The 18,544-nt window shown below is 42.3% G+C and overlaps 1 protein-coding gene across 2 annotated transcripts in view; it reads left to right on the top strand.

The window, feature by feature from the left end:
• The window catches only part of FHL2 (four and a half LIM domains 2), a 54,200-nt gene that overhangs the window by 10,900 nt on the left and 24,756 nt on the right, over positions 1-18,544 (top strand). Inside the window, exon 1 of one of the 2 annotated variants that reach the window (XM_017737100.1) lies at positions 5,746-5,845. The exons of the other annotated variant lie outside the window; for it this stretch is intronic. The gene's annotated coding sequence lies outside the window, so the exon portion shown is untranslated. Of the gene's footprint in view, positions 1-5,745; positions 5,846-18,544 lie in introns of those variants that run through there. 2 annotated transcript variants of the gene reach the window in all.

The following is an 18,544-nucleotide window of genomic DNA, read 5'->3' as shown; positions in this document are numbered from 1 at the left end:
AGAAAGATCCTTTTACTGTCTGTGGAGGTGTGGAAAACTCCAAACCACTGAGGGCTGGGGTTTTTTATCATCTCAGTGTATTTTTCAGACCTTGTTCTTGAGCAGTCATCTCTTCCAAAATCTCCCCTACAAGTGGGAAACCTGAGCCCTTGGGAGCTTAATTTGATTACTTTTCAAAGCACTTGGCACTTGCACCATCTCTGTCCTTCAGTGGGACTTGAATGTTCTTGCCAGGTTGGGTAACGGATGTGAGTGTCATGTCCAAGGTCACACCATGAATTAATGTCAGAGCTGGGATTATTATTACTTATTATGGGGGGGCTGCTGATTACACCCATGCTTAAGGCAATTTACAGCTTCTATTACAAAAATCTGCTCTTGTCTTTGTGCATGATAAAATAAAACTGCTTAGGCTAAAATTCCTGATCCATACAAACAACCTCGTACTTGGAGGCAGGCAAAGGAGGCTGGGCTCTTGATTTCTTCATTTTGCTAGCGGCAACTCCTGATCCCGCTGCTGGCGTCACAGCACAGTACTTCTCTGAGATAAGGGTTACCTCAGGAGAAAATGCATCTCTTCTAAAAGGAGTCCTGAAAGAATTTTTTGCACATATACTCACTGGTGGACTTAGGTAGAGTGGGGTAAAGGCTTTAGTTCAAACAGGCAAGTAAGTTGGCAAACAGGGCACCAAAATTCAATGTTACTGGGATTGCTCCTCTCATCTGCTTTGAACTCAGGCAATCACTTGGATTCCTCTGTCACTAAAAACCACAAAAGGTTTTATTATTGTTAAGTGAAGCCTGCTTAGCTTTGTAAGGACTTATTTTGGTGGATTATGAGGGTAGATTTAGTTTTGGACTGAAGAAGTCTTAGCATGATCCAAAAACAGCAGCTAAAGCATACTGAACGAGTATTTCAGCCAAAATGGGAAAGGGCAGAGATGGAGCCATGAAACAGCTGCTAAGAGCAGTGACCTTTTGTGAGCTGTGATATTTGCTGGACACATAAATGGAGGAGTGAAGAAGAAATGATTTCTGCTTTTCCAACTTCGTTTCTACTCTGAAAATATATCCAGAGTTTCCTCTGGCTTAAGAGTCAGCACCCAGTTCTCTCTTTACTCAGGGCATTTGTCAGTGCTGTACCATCAGGTCTGCAGAATGAACCCTGAGACATGGGGCCATTATTAAGTAGGCGCAGAAAGGCAGCCTGGGGACTGGATTCATCTCCCTCAGTGTGAGTGGGACACAGGAAGGAGAGAGGCAGAAAGGGAAAATTTCCCTAAGTTTTCCATGCAAAGTTTGGTTTTAGAGGTTTTGGAGAGAGCTGGACATCTGAATTTTCAAACTAAGGCACATCTGCATCATTTACCCAAACATGGCATTGTTTGTGCTAGGGGAAGGTCTCCTGCCTGTGCTCTGAGCTCTGACAGCCACCGGGGTACAAGCTGCAGAGGCTGGGCATGGGAGAGAACAGACATCTCTAAGTTTGGGATCAGAAACAGCAGGAAATTCACTGAATGAAAAGGAAAAAAAATGCATCAAGGTCATTAAATATAATTTGCTTCTGTCCCAGAGAGTTCCCAACCCAAAACCTGTGGGGAATTCAAGGAACTGTTTTGGGATATATATATTCCAAAGCACGAACTGCTGGCTGGAAGCAAGAAAATAGGCTAGGTTAACCTACATCTCACCCAACACAGGCATTTTTGTGGCACACTACTCAAAGCCAGGGCATCTCATGCTGAGTGAGGCATATTTCACACAAATTCAGTGACCAGAAGTTATCTGGTGACCAAATTTATGTGAAAGAAAGTCTGGTGTGAGCCATCTTCTCTCACCAGGTAGTGAGCAGCAGGAGATAGGCACCTCCAGTCCCAATAGAAAGCACACAGGTGACTGGCTTACACCCAATGACAGCTTTTGATGGCAAAAACTGGGAGAGGTGAATTGCTGATGAGAGTATCCATGGAAAACATGCGGGTCACAGGGTTCCGAGTGTTTCAACCTGCTCTCAAGCCTGAGCATATCATGCAGCAATGACATCTTCTTGGAGCTTCAGCTCAAAACACAGGGCAGGAGGGGAAATCAGGCAGAGATGAGGCCCTTGGAAATCACCATGCTTTGCTGCTTCGTACGAAAGCACCCACATCTCACCTGTACTCCACAGTCTGAGCACAATGGTGTCCACGAGGAGAGATGCCCACCAGGAGAGACATGGAGTTGGGACCCTCCAGGTACTCCCCATTCCCAGAGATGTGGAGTTCACTGGCATCCCTGAGCCTGCTGTTGCTAGAGCCCAAATGCTGCCTGCCACAAACATTTTCACAGGTCTGGGAAGGCCTGAAGATGTCAGATGATGGCCAAAGCTGTGGGCAGGTTTCCGTGGGGGTTGGCATTTGAGCATGCTCTTCCCCCAGGTGTGGGGGAGCTAGGTGTGCAGTTTTATGTGCAGGTGTCTAATTTGGAAGGCATTGGTGTGACCTGTGGCTGTGAAGGGCTAGAAGAAGCAGACAGGCGGATGTCTTGCTAACACAGATGAATCCCCTGTTCATAACAGCAAATGCTAATCCCATCTTCCTCACTGTGAGGACCTGAGTGTGAAGTGTTTGCAAAATATCAACTACCAGCACAATCTCCACAGGTGCCCTCTTCCCCTCTGACTCTGCTGCTAAGTCTCTGGCAGTCAATATCATATGTATGGAACCCACCTCTAAATCCCCCAAATTAGATTAAAGGCTCAACAACATCATTACACAGTTTTAATTGCTGTGCTACCTGCCATGAACACAAATGTCAGGACAGCAAGGGCAGATTCCTATGAATTCCTATGAATATCTATTAGTAGAACTCTTCTTTTAGTAAAGACAGTACCAGTGCAAGCTAGTTAGACTTTGGTTTGTTAAACCTATCCTGAACATTTACATTCTTCTTGGATGCCCAGACTCTGGCATCTTCTGTGACTTGCAAAGAACGGCAGGGTGAATCCTGATTGAGAGGGATTAGTGCTAAAACCTCTAACCTCAGAGCAATGAATGGCTAGTGGCACCTTGGTATGGTTTCCACAGGAGCTGTGCTTTACAGCTTGCAGCATTTCCTTTCTATTTCTAAAGCACATTTGGACTCAATTATCTTAAAGGACTTTTCCAGCCTAAATGATTCTGTGATTGTAAAGCAGCCCTTCTTGTACACATACATCCCATTGCCTTGGAGTAGGGAACCTGCTGAAATTCTCGCTTTGCTGCCTGCCTGTGCCTTAGTTGTGGAAGCAGCAAGGCTACTGCCCCATGGAAATGGCAAGGGGGCCTGTGCCAAGCAATACCATCACTGCTTTAGGATAGAGAGTCTCAGCCCCCATCCGTCTTCATAAAGGCTAAATTCCAATACCACTGTATAGCTGAGACACCTGGAGATGTCTCTGCTTCTGACAACGTCCACAGGAATACCTCTCCTCTACTGTTAGCCTGCCACCTTTCTGTACCTTGGAAGTGCTGGTGCCCTGAGTGTGGGGGCATTCCCCTGCCCATCTCAAGGAAGTAGCTCAGCTGTTACCTGCTGCCAGGAGCACAGGATCAAGGCCTGACATGTTGCTGATGCTTTAGCTTTCTGGCAGCATCCTCTTGCAAGGAGTCCTTTCCCTGGTGAGGCTCCTCAAGAGTAAAGCAGCACCCAAAATGACACTAGTGGGACAACGTGGGGTAACCAGCTTTAGAGAACATTTGCTCTTAGCAGAGGGAAAAGCAGTAATGTTTGCATTAGCAGATCTGTAATCCACCTTCTCAGGTTTTTAGATTGAGTGTTCTGGAAGGCAACATTTATCCCAAGCTGGTCCCTAGATGCTGGATGTGTACACCAGATCCAAATATGTTCTGCAGTCAGGCTAACACCTGGGGATTAAACATGTCATTAGTGCTCAGAACATCCTGGACTGGGCCAGGGGACAACCATCATTTATCCATGTTGTTTCTACAACACCAGCCGGACCTTTGAATCATGCAAACAAAAAAATTGGCTAACATGAAAAGGTTGAGGCTTTCCAGAGCTGTCCAAACATATGCCTTAACTACCCCATTTTTGCTTCTTAAACAGCTTTTCATAACTGTTTATTGTTCTAGGAAATGTGAAAGGACTGTTTACATGGTAGCTAAAGGAACATGAGGCAAAAAGCACTAGATCTAGGAGGAACAATACTTTCCCCAGGAATCTGTGGGATATTTTTCTTATCTCCCTAACCAAAGTCTCTAGGCCATGCTCCTCATCCACAGTGCTTGGAAGCTAGGCATTTCTGCATGGATAAAAGGAGATGTGTGAAAGTCGTTTTCTCTCAGAGGCTTGACTGAGGCTGTCAAATCATGCTGCTTGGCAGAGGCTGAGGACATGCTGTTGTGATCTTTTTAATGTTAGGATGAATGCCTCAGATGCCAACTTCTCATTGGTTTGGAGTTAAAACCATAGAACCTGACTGGGCTCCATGTCAAACCATAAATCAGTTTGTCATGCCAAAAAGCCTGGCACACAGTTTGTGTTAGTATCCAGTCTCTGCAGCTTGACTTACACTTGCTGCCCAAACTGCTCAGAGACAATGTGGGAGTCCTAAGGACTATTGCTCAAACAAACCCCTGAAGAAAAGAGAGAAAAGAGGGAGATGAAGGGAATGAGGTTTTCTTCAGGACCATGGAAGTAATAAATAAATCCAGCAAAGAAATTGAATCTCTCATCAAGTACTGCTTCTTCAGCCAGGAGGAGGAAAAACTGGCAGCCTCAGTTCAACAGCACAGTACTTCCTCAGATGAGTATGCTGGTGTGGAAAGGAGAGTCATTTGCCTGCTGCTGTTTCTTCACCTCCCCATCTTAAAGAGGTTTTCCTTTTCCTCCCCTTGAAACAGTTCAATTTTGTATCAAGGACCATGTCTCTGCTACAACTGCCTCTGCAGAAGTACACTGAAATGCAGAGATGGACCCAATATTGGCAAGGAGGTAGGCAGGTTGTAACCCCACCTCTACACTGAGCCTTGCTTGGACAGCTTTTCCTCCACACCCAGCAAGACTCTCCCCATGGGAGCTACTGGAAGAGCTTTTTTCCATCTCAAACCTCTTGCTTTTTTCACGTACAAGTGTCCCCTTCACTCATCATCACACTTACCTTGCAGCAGGAAGGGAGAAAATTCACCACTGAGCTACTGACAACACAGCCTGACTTTGTGATGTCAGGCTAATCTCTAAAGCTGCTGTCTTTTGTAGTGAGGCGTCACTACAGCTTCCTGTGCAAGGAGGTGCAGGGCAAAAACAAGGCAGGACACAAGACACAAACTACCCTGCAACAGGGCTGCACACCTGGGGCGGACAGACAGACAGATGAAGGGGTGTTAGAGTTTGTTACATCCACAGAGCAGTCAGCACTTCTTAAGGTGTTTCTGTCAATCCCAAAGGCCTGACAAATAATCTGATTAATAAATTAGAGTTTCTCGTATCTCAGCCAAAATATTGAGCCCTGAAGTACCACCATCTCCTTGGGGTCTCTTGCAGCACCTTCTGAAGGCACTCCCAAATGCAGCAAAGTGATGGGCTGGCACTACTCAAGAGCACAACAGCCCTTTCCATCGGGGCCCTCATGCAGCTCTAGCCATGATGCCTTAAAAGGCTGGTTAGCACAGAGATGTTGCAGTCCTTATCTCCTGCCCATGGCTGCTGCTTTGGAGATATCATATTTATAGCTCACCCGAAGCACGGATGCCCAACTGTCTAATTATGAAACATAGAGTTTGGGCAATCCAATAAAGAGGCAAGTCTGTCCTGTCCTCTGTCGTTCACAGACTCCTGAGCAGAGGCAGCACTGACCTGCAGCAAGGTAAGATAGTGCCTTGTTTTGATTTTCACTGTCTTTTGAGCCCTTTTTTCCTTTCCAGCTATTTGCCATCACTTCTCAGGGCTCTGCATAGACATCTTGAGGGGAGTGCTGCTTTCTCACTGGAAGAGTGGACTTTAAGATGTTTGCTCCTTTCTTGCTACCAAGGCATGCACAGAGAGTCTCTCTTTGTATTCCTGTTCTGCTGTTGCGAACCAGGTGCTAACTAACAGCTGCTCTTTAGTTTCTTCACTAATAATACACTGTCATGTCTTCATGTTCTCAAGGAACACAGCCATATCTAACTATAGACACTTCCCTGGTTTGAAGAGCAAACTGAATTACTTCAGGCAGAAAGCTTTTAATGAGTTTTTGGAGTTTTTTCCCCTCTATCAGCATTTTCTTCTTTATGTTGAATGTTTGGAAAATGAATAAATAGTAGAAAAAAAAGAGGACAACAGAAGGAACATTTTACTCTTTTCTCCTCTTTCAGACCATTTCCTAGTAGCCATGAAAGAAAAAAAGGAAAATTACCGGCGATACTTGCTGATTTCATATTTTAAACAATTACTTGTTATGGATTACAGCATCTGAGGGAAAAGGGAAAAGAAAGCGAAGCATTGAATCATAACTGGATGTCAAAGCAGGAATCCATCAAAACTGGCCTGTAAAATAGCATTAGCAATAACTGCCAAATGCCAATAATCAGGATATTGTAACATTAAATTGCTTTTAACCTCATCTCAAGAGAGCATTAATTTTCAAATGAAGACAATAAAAGAGCACCTCTTAGGGAAAATAAGATTATTTGTGCATGTGTGTACATTTGTTTAGATGCATTTACACATACATTTTTATTATAAATATTCTTACAACCAAAGGCTTTTAAATCCAAAGATCACAAAATATGACAAAGAGGTAAGAAATATTAATTTACTTTTAGCCTAAATGCAGAAGCTATCACAGATTTCACTAGAGTTTGTGTACTATTCCATTATTCAAGAAATTAAATGAAAGAAAGTTTTTTTTAAAATGCTGAATCCTTCACAGGCTTTGACAGGATCTCAGGTCCCTGGTACCATGAGGAGTAGAACTCCTTAGACCTGACCCAAAGCCAGTGCTTGTAGGAAAGGACTGCCCACTTCAAAGTGTTTGGTATTGAGGTCAGATCCTACATTAGGATTTCAAAGGCAGAAGGGTAGATGATTACTTGGTCTAAAGCTGCTGGAGATGCACTGACTTTAGATGAGAGGTAGGTGTTTACTTCAGTGCAATTGGTGCAGCGGTTTGGTCTGGTCCCAGGGCTGTCTCTTGGGCTCTGCCATGACAATGTGCCTGGCAGTGCTCCTGTGGCAAATGCAGCCCTGGGGCTGTGCCCAAGCCATTACACACTCATGGCCTCTGAAATCAAGTGAATACATCCAAAACACGTCATAGGGATAGGATTTTCTCTTAGATCATGCCCAGGGGGAGAGCCCTACATGGCATCTCATCAACAAGCCAGCATGGTTGACTGAATCTCAGTGCCTGGGAGCATCCTGGTGTCCTATGTGGTTTGAGTAAAGACATGGCCTCCAAGGTTGCCCCCATGTATCCAACCTCACCAGTGATGGGCACTCACTGCCATGGTTGATGTGCTCAGGTAATATGTCATGTCTGGCTTAGCTTTCCAGGGTTATCCTGGTGGGGGCTGTGACAGTGTAGATGGCACTGAGACAACATGCTTAGGGACAAGTTTGCTCCACCTTTCAGGTCAAGAACAGCACACAATGTAAGTGGAAGAATAAAGTAATATAAAATACCAAACTGTCTGCACATGCACCTATCTTATATTGGTACTTACTGTCCCCACATGGATGCCTTGGAATGTCTCCAGACACTGCAGCCAGCACGTCCACATGTCTCCCTGTTCTCCAGCAGTCACCGTTTTGCCACTACACTGTGGTCTGGTCAGATCTGCTCAGAGCTCCAATCTTCTGGCCCCCAGCACTGGTGAGATGAGTTTCCTAAGTTACTTAGAGCTCAAAGGCAGCGTATCCCACCAGAGAGTGCAGTGTTTTAGAGCGGGACCAGTGGACATGGCAGCTGCCTTCACTCGTCTGGATATTACAAGATCTTTCTATTAAGCTAAACTGATGTGCTTGCACAGTAAATTGTGCAATAAAGAAAACATGTACAAAACTCATATTTTTTAATAGAGTACTCCTGCCTCTTTCATACTAGAAATTTTCTCATGTCCTCAAATTCTTTGTCTATCTTCCAAGCCTCAGGCTAAAACAATAAAAATAAGAAAATCATCCTGTTTGGGCACTTAGTGTTAAAGTACTGCAGCCACTGGTGTATTGACAGTGTTCCCTTTTAAAAACAAGGAGCAGAAGCAGCATTCCAATCATGTGCAGCAAAGCATTAGCTTTTTAAAAAAACTCTGTTGGCCAAAAGTCTTTAGCTGGAATAAAATGCAGGAACATACATACTAATGCTGTGATTTTTCACTGGATTTGAATTTAAAAGTGAAATTCAACAAAAAGACCCAAAGCCTGTTTCCAAAATGAGGCCATTCTAAAGGCAGTCTTTCCAACAATAATACTTTGTTCTTACCTAGCATTTAAAAATATAATTAATGTATGAATAACTTTACTTTTTCCCTTCCAAACAGCAAGCCATCAGAACAAGGCAGACCTTTGACTGCAGCTGGCAAGAGGCTGTGAGAGGGCAGGCTCATTCAAACACTTCCTTAATACAGAAAATGTAAAAGGCTATTTTACAAGGAAGAAAGCCAGAGAAGGAAGTGACTGTGAATACTGACTTGGGGGTGAAATTGTGGCCCCACAGATATCAATGGGAGTTCTCTCAGAAGCATCCATGGATTATTTTAACAAAACTCAGATCTCTTTCTTTTCCTCCTAATTTTAATAGTGCCAAACTCGTGTAGATTTGTACCACAAAAGTGCATTTTCATATTTTTTCTTACCATTTTTCCTTTTTTGTAGCTGTGTGTTGTCTAACCAAACCACAGACACTCTGACACAGTTGTTTCTCAGTGAGATGAATTATTACTGACTACAATATTTTATCTTTGGCTTTATATCACAATGAGTACAGTTTCATGCTGATAAATCTCACACTGTTTCAACAATGTTCATGACCTAACACTGATCAGCTTTGAGAAGCATAGGTCATGTTACACAGAGTCCTAGTTTTTCTGAAAGCAGCTGGAGCAATATTGCCTGGTTTTGCCCAACTCCCTCTGACAAACATGGAAGGAGGACGACCATAGATATTTCAAAGGGATCCATCAGCTCCATAAAACTCAAAATGTTTCTGCTGCAGGTTGATTTAATGGCTACTGTTAAGACATGCTACCAAGAATTAGTGAAACTGAAAGAGCTAGAAGAAAAAAAATTCCCTCAATTTCACTTCATATTTTCAGTAATATTTTTTATAAGGCCACTTATACAGGTTCTCTTTTATAATATTCTTTTCTTTCCTGTGTCTGTGGAACTCCCATATCACAAAAAATTAGAGTAAAACTCTCCTTTAGAAAGGAAAAGAAGTACTTTGTCATGAGAATAAAATGGGCACATACGTGGAGACAGAAGTTTTCTCAGACAATCCATAATCAAAGCTAATGGGCTTTCAGACCAGCATATTCCCTGTCAAGCTAAGCAGATTTTCACCAAAGCCTCCCTAGAAATTTGCATGTTTTCTGTAGGAGGGAAGCATTGACAGCATTGACTAGTGCTCCCCTAGTCAGTGGCTAGGGAAGCAAAGCCCAACATGCCTAGAGATTACCATATGAAAACACAGAAATACCTGCAAGCCATAGATGCCGCCACACAGAAGCCCATTATTCTGTTATTTATCCCATATTTTAAAGGCTGTGTATCCTAATTTCCTATGCATGGTTTCCATTGCAACACATCTCACAGGCTCCACGTTGGGTGTAGAAGGCAGTGGGACACTCGGGGCTCGGAACACTAATTAGGATTCAAAGAGAGAGATACAGCATGGCACTTTTGGTACAGAACAATAAAACAGGAATTTCTCAGAACAAACTCTGTTTGTTGTAGTTTTCAACTCCACCATGTAAGCCCCACTCAGGAATTCGCTTGAGCACAGGTTAAACACATTGTGTGTTATGCGCTAACGTGGCCTGCATTTCACATTGTTGAGTATTTCTTCTCTCAACATCCTTTAAGGGGAGAAAAATAGCACTTTTTCCTAATTCAGAAAAGAGAAGTAAGGGCCTTCTAAGGGCCGGATCTGAGGCAGCCATGGTTCCTTTCTGCCTTTTCACCCTGTGTTCACCAATGCAAATGTAGGGTGGATTTGCAGATCTCTAAAGGAAAGAGCAAACAGCTCTGGGTCCAGGGCATGCTCACAGAGAAAGCCAGCAGAAGAAGCAGTGTGAACATGGCTGTGGAAGTGCCGTAGGCACTCAGGCAGAGCAGCTTCCTTCCTCACAGGTCTTCCTCTGCCCTCTCCTGCAAGTGAAGTTCCCACTGTCTGCCAGTGCTGTGTTTGCTGCCAGACAAGCCAGTCCCTTCTCCACATTTTTTTCTGGATATCCAAGTGTTAGAAACTCTTCCTTGCAAATGAGGAGTTCCTGGAAATCCTTCTGGATATAAGGAAGAGTCAGCATCATTGTGGACAGGCTCTTCAGGGACAGACAGATGGGCAGTGCTCAGTCACATAAAGCATTTACATTGCAGCAACCCAGCTGGGACTCACTGGACTTTTAGACATTAGGGATAAGTAAAAGGACTAGCACTGCTTCATAATGTGAGTTCTGACTCCTCTTTAATGATTCATAAAAATTACTTATCTTCCAGCAAGAGACACTTTATCTTCAAGACAAGCCATTGTTGCAAGTCCTTCCTTCATTTTACTCACAACGTTTGAATTTCATTTACATTAAGACAGCAACTCCACTAGACAGCCATGTGAATATAAACTTGGCAGGGGCAAACACAATCCATATGCCTATCAGGCTGACAATGGATGGTATATTTTTTCAGCTCTATGTGAAGTTTTAGATACCAAATTCACATCAGCAACCAAATGATTTCTTTAATCCTATTATTTAAAGGGCCTGAGCATTTATAGGGTTCAAAGTAAGCACAGGCCTAAGAGGATCAACAGCAAGGACTCTACTTCAAAGTGCACAATCTAAGCTCATATACTCAGTCATAATATATGTCTGAGCCTACATCTCAGACTCTCTCATTTTATCTGTAGTATATACAAACAATAGTTGGGAAGAAAAATAATTGTTGCCATACAGAAGGGTCTTTCTGCAAAATAGGATATCCCCAGTCATGGTCAGATTGGAGAGGGTGACTGTTTCTACTTACATCAAAATATTATGAGTCTGAAGTAATCTGGGAAGTGATTTGCAGCTGTATGCTTCTTTTGAATATTAGGCAAGTTAAAGGGTTTGGGGAATGATAGGGCCAACAGATAACCAGTCCTTGAGGAAGAGATGGCTGTAACAGAAAAGGCTAAATGATCTCCTTTTTTTGCTCCTGTGTTCATTGTGAGGAACTTGGAGAGCTTTCTGCAGCAGAATGCTTCCTTATGGGTGTCGTCAGAGGATCTATTTCAAGCTGGTGTCTGTAGAAGAGGTGTGGAGCAAATAAAGAAAATGAATAGGAAGAAAATGTTAAAACCAGATGGTGTTCATCCAACAGATCTAAAGGGACTGAAGGATGAATTAGCTGAAATAATAATAGTCCGTGGCCTCTTATTTAAAACAGACTTAGAACTGATCCAATACAGCATCAGCCTTTTTAAATGCTTCCAAAAGAAAACGGGAGAAATAGAGCCTGGTAAGAATGACAAATTTAGTAGAAATCACTATGCAGGGTAGAGAAGCTGGGTAAATATGACACATTGGGACAAATTCAATACAGCTTGGTGAGGTGAGATAATGTTCTACAAATCCATCAGGTTCCTGTAAGACAATAAACAGCATGGAGATACAGGAGATCTCTGGTTGACAGCATCTGCCTATTTGTCCTTTTCCATGTCTTCAGTAAGGGCCCTCACCACACACTCTTAAAAACACTTAAGCAGTAATAGGATAAGAGGGAAGATATTTTCATGTATTGCATAAAATAAATTGAAAGATAGACAGGTTTTACATTAAAGAGATTAATAGGAGATTATTAGTGGAAATTCTTCTAAGACTGAGAAACAGGATAAGAGAAAAGGATCTTAGGCAACAGGATGAGTGGGCACTAGAACAACATCTTAAAATGAATGTAGATGAGCATAAAACAGTGAATGTGGGGGAAAAATGTAACTTTAGCTGTAAAGTAATGGTTCTGAGATATCTACCAGGGTGTGAAATTTAGAGGTTATATAGATTGACAAAAAAAACCCCAAAACAACAGAACGTACACTGGTCACAAGCAGCCAAAAAAGTAAACTGAATGTTAAAGTTTTGGCCACATCACCTGAAAAACTAAATTGTTGTATTGAAACAGTTTGAGGAGGAATGATATGACATGAGGAGTAGCTTTCATACAGACTGAATAGGTAGACTGGGACTCCCTGGCCTAGGAGAGATGGCTGAGGGGAGATATGATAAAGATTGACAAAGATGTGAACAGCCTGTAGCACATGAATAAAGATCAGTTGCTCATTATATCTCCAAAGGTAAGACCTAAGAGGCCTCAGATGAAACTAGTAGGTAATATGTTCAAAATTAACACAAGGAAGATGGTTCTTCAGCAGCACAGAGTAGAGCTATCTGTTACTGGAAACTGTGAATTTTCTTTCAGGCAATCAGGAGGGAACTGCAAGTTCATGAAAGTGATACTCAGTATGGAGACTGCCTCCAGGTTGAGAAACCCCCAAGCCAAAAGTTGCTGGAGGCTGGCAGAGTATTATGAAGAGATATCATTACATTCCCTTCTCACTTTCTTCCCAAGACATTTCCCAAGAGCAGCATAACAAATTGGAGGAACCCTTTCTTCAGTGTTTCTCATATTGCTGTGGTGTGATCTGAATAGCTACAAATGACAAGTTCTGCCTGACACTATTCATCCTTTGTAGGCATGAATGTTAGATTGAAAACTTTAGTCTGAACCAACCTTCCTCCTTTCCTTCCTTCATCTGTGGAGGCTGTGGAGTCCTAATTTTAATCCATAAGGGCAAATTAGATTTGCCAGGAATGAGTTAGACATTGTTACTTCTGCCTTGGAAATTAGATAAGTTCTTAAGATGTCTGCCAACTACTCCGTTTTTCGAACCTCTCTTTGCTCAGAGGTTCCTGAGGCCTCTGGTTGTCGGATAAAGTGAAATGGTAGTCTCAAATGTTGCTGTTGTTTGTTTCCAGAGGGTCATAAGAGATATCAGGGATGCAGGCAGAAAAAGAGCTAAGAGGAGCAGAAGCAAATTGTACACACAGAAGTAAGGTTTTGGAGAAAAAGCTATGAGCAGTGGGGCAGTGAGAGGGGGAGGACTATGGAAAGGGGATTTTGCCTAAAACTGCTTAAGCGTGCTGCTGGGAACACCACAGGGAATATGAGCTATTTTTTACATAATAGCAAGTCTGGTGCTGTCAGGAACACAGAGCGATTCGTTGCTTGGAACAATCACAGTGTGTTTGTTTCATGCGTCTGGAACATGGAATAATAAATCATGATTATACTGAAATTAATAAATCTTAAATTAAGGGGTAATATTTGCCAGATCAGAAGACCAGCAATTACTGCAACGTCTGTAGTAATTTGACATCCCAGATTCCATCTGCAGGAGTAGGAAACCCAAAAGTCTCTTCCTGTCTGTCACATTCAGGGCCAGCTTGGCAGTCAAGTTGAATCCAGAGGAAAGAAGCAACATAGACCTATGCATAGGTCTCTGCTCTACCATCATTTAGAATCATCTGAAGACCCCTTACCTGTTGTTGGGGGTCGTCTCTCTATCCCAAAACACTTCCAAACACATGCCACCAACATCTCTACCCTTGGTTACAGATGAAAAAATTATGGAGCTGAGTTTAGTGAACACTTAGAATCAGAAGGAATGTGAAGATGGCAAGGACCAAAATGTTTCACTCTAGTTTCCTTAAAATTAAAGGCACTATCTGTTCCTTAGTAAGGGGAATAAAGGAGAAAGGATGCTAGGGAAAGTAGGGGGAAAGACTGTATTCCATAAGAATTGTTGTCTTTCACACTCTGTGTTTTAACTCTTCATTATTTCTTCTTTATGCAGTTCTCAGCCTGGTGAGGGCTATTCAGGGTGGCTGCCCCACCTGGTACAGACAGCTACTGCTTAGGGAGTTGTTTGATGGGCTGTCTTTATCCTGCAATGGCCTGTATGGCTTTTTTTTAATCCATGAGGTCCTGGGATGGATTGTCTGACAATGTTGCTTATCCAGTGAAGGACCTGCCAGTCCTGTAACATGGTGCCTCAGCTTTCCAAGCTGTTGGAAACTCAGCCGTCAACAAGAGGGATTTTCCTTAGCAGATACCGTTCCTTTAAATGCTGGGTTGATCCCTGAAGTGTCTTCTGGTATTCTGTCTGCTTCTTCATCAAGCACCACTACACTTCTCCTTTGTGATCAAATTGTGTTCCTCTGCACATCAGTGATAAAAGCTGTTTGTCTACTCAGCTGGGAGAGATGAAAGCAGCAGAAAAAGGGACACAGCTGTCTTTCTGCCTGGGTCATCCATTGCAAACTCTCTCTTACATCTCAATTTTCCACAGAGAGCAGGTCATGGTAGCAATTACACAGAAAGTGACAGACCCCATGGTGACCAGTGTCTCACTGCCACATTCACTTTGGGATGTCTCTTTTAGGAGATAGATTTCTCTGAATGAAACTGGGACTAACTGGATTGAAAGTCCTGACTAACTTTAAAAAATTAATGAAATCTTTGTCCAAACTGACCATAATGGTCTAAAATGCTTTCGGCTCCATCCCAGACCTTTCTGTCACAGAGACACACTTGGATTTGAGTCTCAATCATCTATCTTATCACATAGCATCATATTATCCTTCTAAAGATAGCTTTTCCTTTAAAAAACAGAAGGTCTTTGATGTTACTGAACCATGTCACCTTTCTCTAAATTACTGTAGAAAATTGTTTAACACTGTACATGAAAACTCTTCAAACATATTAATAAAGTAAACATGGAAGTATTCTTTTTTACAGATTAGATTGGAGTTTCTAAACCACTAATGTTTCCACATTGGTTTAGGCTAAACATCAATAATATAAGTCTTGAATCATCCCAAAGCAGCCAGACTTTCTCTATCTGCCTTGGCTGGGATGATTTTAATGGATTGTCCAAAGATGTCTGTAATTCCCTCATCAGAATCTGAGAAACCCTGGTATTTCTTACCTGATGTGTCTTTCTACTTGAGGTTCAAGTCACCTAGGGGATGAAAGGAAGGTCAGAATATTTCAAAAAGCCTTGTGACTTGGAGACTGAACTGGGAAAGAAAATGCATGCTGAAAAAACCTTTTTATCCTTTGCATATTCGTCATAATGTTGGGAAAAATACATATGTGTGTCCATCTTATGAGAATGAAATTTCAGGAAGATTTAATATTGCCTGGCTGTTATTTTAGGTTTAATGAACTAAAATGCAACATCTGCACTAGTCTACATTACTTCCTAAGTGGTAGTGCCAAAAATAGCAGCTCTCCTAAATGCACCCTCTCATATTCAATTGAAGCTTGTATTATACAGATTCAAGCATCAAAAAGGAGATTAGTTCAATTCTGATAAAGTAACTTAACAGTTTCCAGGATAAATTGGTGGAGTAAAGAATCAACCAGTAGCTTAGCCATTTTCAAACCTAAAAGTGTATATTTTCCTCTCCCCTGCTCTCTCAGACACATTATATTTCTCTGTGTCTCAGACTGGGGAAAATAGAAATATTCCACTTCCAGCTGTCTCTTTCCACCACTTTTCTTAGTTCGTTCTTTTCAGACAGAAAAGGAGATAAGTGCTGAAATTATAGTTATTCCAGCATCAGCCCAGTAGCTGAAGTGAGACTTATGAAGGCTTAGTAAAATCACTGAGAAGTCCTGCTATGAAAAGGATAATATTTCCACCTTTTTTCCCATATAGAGGTACAGCATTCTACACATAGAATTAACCTGTTAAACACACGGACCACTGAAGAACAAGCAATATATGCTATGTAAATGCTATGTACATGAGGAGAATATAAACCATAGGATAAGCTTCTAAATCACTGTATGGTACTTGCATTTCCACTCTTAATTTAGGCCCCCTATTGGAAGCACTGCCCCTGTTTTCATTGCATTGACTCCTCTGAAGCCTTGAAGATGCCTGATCTCTGCTGGGATGATCAGAGAACCAATGCAGTAAAAATAAAATATTATATATATATATATATATATGGAAAACTAAGAAGTGGGTTTGCCCACCCACACCAGTTGGATTTGATTCTGATGGGAAAGGGGCTGGGGGCTGCTGCCAATCACTGATGAATATTTATTTGCCAGCTAAAATGTGGAGTGAGTGGTACTGAAGGAGGCTAAGAGGTCTGATGTTCCCTGTACCTTCCCTAGCAGTGTTTGGTGGAGTGCATACACCTCATCTTGGGATGAGGGAAGCTGTCTGGTAACCTTCCTCACCCCTTCCACAGCTCCACACAATCTTGATGTAGCTGCTGAGTGTCAAGTCCCATATTGAGCCCACAAATCAATGGGTTGTAAATTGGCAGAGGCTCTTCTGCCTTCACGGAATCAGAGGTGTTATATTAAATTAGGCAAAAATTACCTTAGCTCCCCTAAGTCAACCCAGAGCTGCAACAGATAAACTAAATCACTTCAGATGGAGCCAGTATATATTTAAACTTGTAACTGTGGAACACACTTGTCTTGTATGACCACAGGGATCATCAAAAAATTTCTGTCAGACTTGCTGCAGTAGCTGTCAATGGAGAGATGGGGAAATAAAAATATCATGGAAATTGAACAAAATCAATTAACACATTCAGAATATTTAGTTTGTTTAGAAAACTTCGGAAATAAACTGAATCAAATATCCCAATTCTAATCACCTTCAAGGCCTTCTTTCTCTTTAATGCGCACTACTAAATCAGAGCTGAGGTAAGAACAGTAACTAAGATGGAAATAAATTATCATTGTTGCCACTGTGCAATAGTTTAATCTAAAAGAAAGAAACTATTGCTCCTATTATGTTTATGCTCTAACTAGTCCTTTGTAAATTTGTTAACAACTTACACATGCGTTTGGCTGTCCTGAGCTTTATATTTACAGATGGTGAAGCTAAAGAACAGAAAGATGAAAAGTCTCATCCAAGGGCATCTAGCAAGTCACTGATGGGGCTGGAAATCCAACCAGTAGCTTTCCCAAGATACAGGTGCAGCTCCAACGCAGCTCGTGGGTTCAGTGAAAATTGTTTACTCTCTGGTTTAATTCATTTTACAGTGCCACTGCGAGTACAAGGGAAGAGTCAGGGACTCCCCATGTGGCTGGGGAGTGCAGCAGCTTTGATTTAAATAAGATTTAATTGTCATGGCATCCTTAATCCTGTATGCCCATTGTCAGTCCTCCAGGGCATGGTGCCTGTGTTTTGAAAACTCAACAGCAAAGGCTGGATCACCTGACAAACAGATCATTGCTGATCATCAAAATAACTCACATCTGTAAAGGAGATTTAGCTTCTGATAGAAGAACTAAGAATGGCCCTTTTCCACCATTTTATTCTGTGCTTTCCTAGATTTGAAGTAGCGCTGAGACTAACTAACACATTTCACCCCCATTCCAAATCTGACTACATTTGGGTGCATAAGAGGACAGCAAGTACAGGTCAGGGTTCTGGCATAAGTTTGTTTTGCAGGAGAAACCCTTATGTAACCCATGTGCACATCTACACCACTGCTCAGGCACATGCCAGAACCCAGTGTCCAAAACTGGACCATCTGGCATCTTCTGGATGCAAAGCAACAGCAAGACTGTCTCGGGCTAATGGGCTTTACATTTTTATCCTTCTGGTTTTCCTTAAGGTTGAAAGCATTCATACTAAAGCTCCTCCCTTTGGCAAGCACCAGTCATTACTGAAGAATTACCCCAAAATGCCTTCCCAGCCAACCCCTCAAGCTGCAGAGAGCAGACATCTCCCATGAGCTTCTGATCCAAATTCTTCCCTCTGGGAGGTTTCCCAGGACCCTCACTGTTTTGATTAGCAGAATGTGTTTCTGCTAGAATGGTTGATAGATGAAATTGGATTTTGTATCAGAAAAAGTAGTTCCTGGTTATAGTGGGATTAATAGTTCCCCCTCTTCCTACCATGTGCACAGTGGCAGGGCTCTCGACTGGATACTGAGCATGTGCTGAGACAATCTGTTCCTTTGGCTTTCTCTTACACAGAGATGGATGGTTTTGGTTTCATTGATTTCCCCTGCTTTTGTTCGTTTTCCTCCTGATTATGGGGGAGCTTGGCAAGAAATAAGGGTGGAGAGAAACTAGGCTGGGGTCTGAATGCTTGTAAGGGAATGCCCGCACGCTTGGTCTTTGTAAAAATGTGCACCTCTCCACAAAGGAGAAGAGAGACAGGTTGTTTCACTCTTCTTTGGCAAAACACTAAGCAGGAAAAATGACCAAAACAAATAAAACCTCATACCAATTTTAAGCAAGGACTTTATTCTCTCAGCAAGGTGAAGAGCCTTACAAATGCTTGGGTTTGAGT

The sequence above is a fragment of the Corvus brachyrhynchos genome, unplaced genomic scaffold, assembly GCF_000691975.1.
Source record: "Corvus brachyrhynchos isolate BGI_N302 unplaced genomic scaffold, ASM69197v1 scaffold83, whole genome shotgun sequence".
Taxonomy (NCBI): domain Eukaryota; kingdom Metazoa; phylum Chordata; class Aves; order Passeriformes; family Corvidae; genus Corvus; species Corvus brachyrhynchos.
The sequence above is the reverse complement of the archived record's forward strand: the minus strand, read 5'-3'. Positions and strand labels throughout refer to the sequence as shown.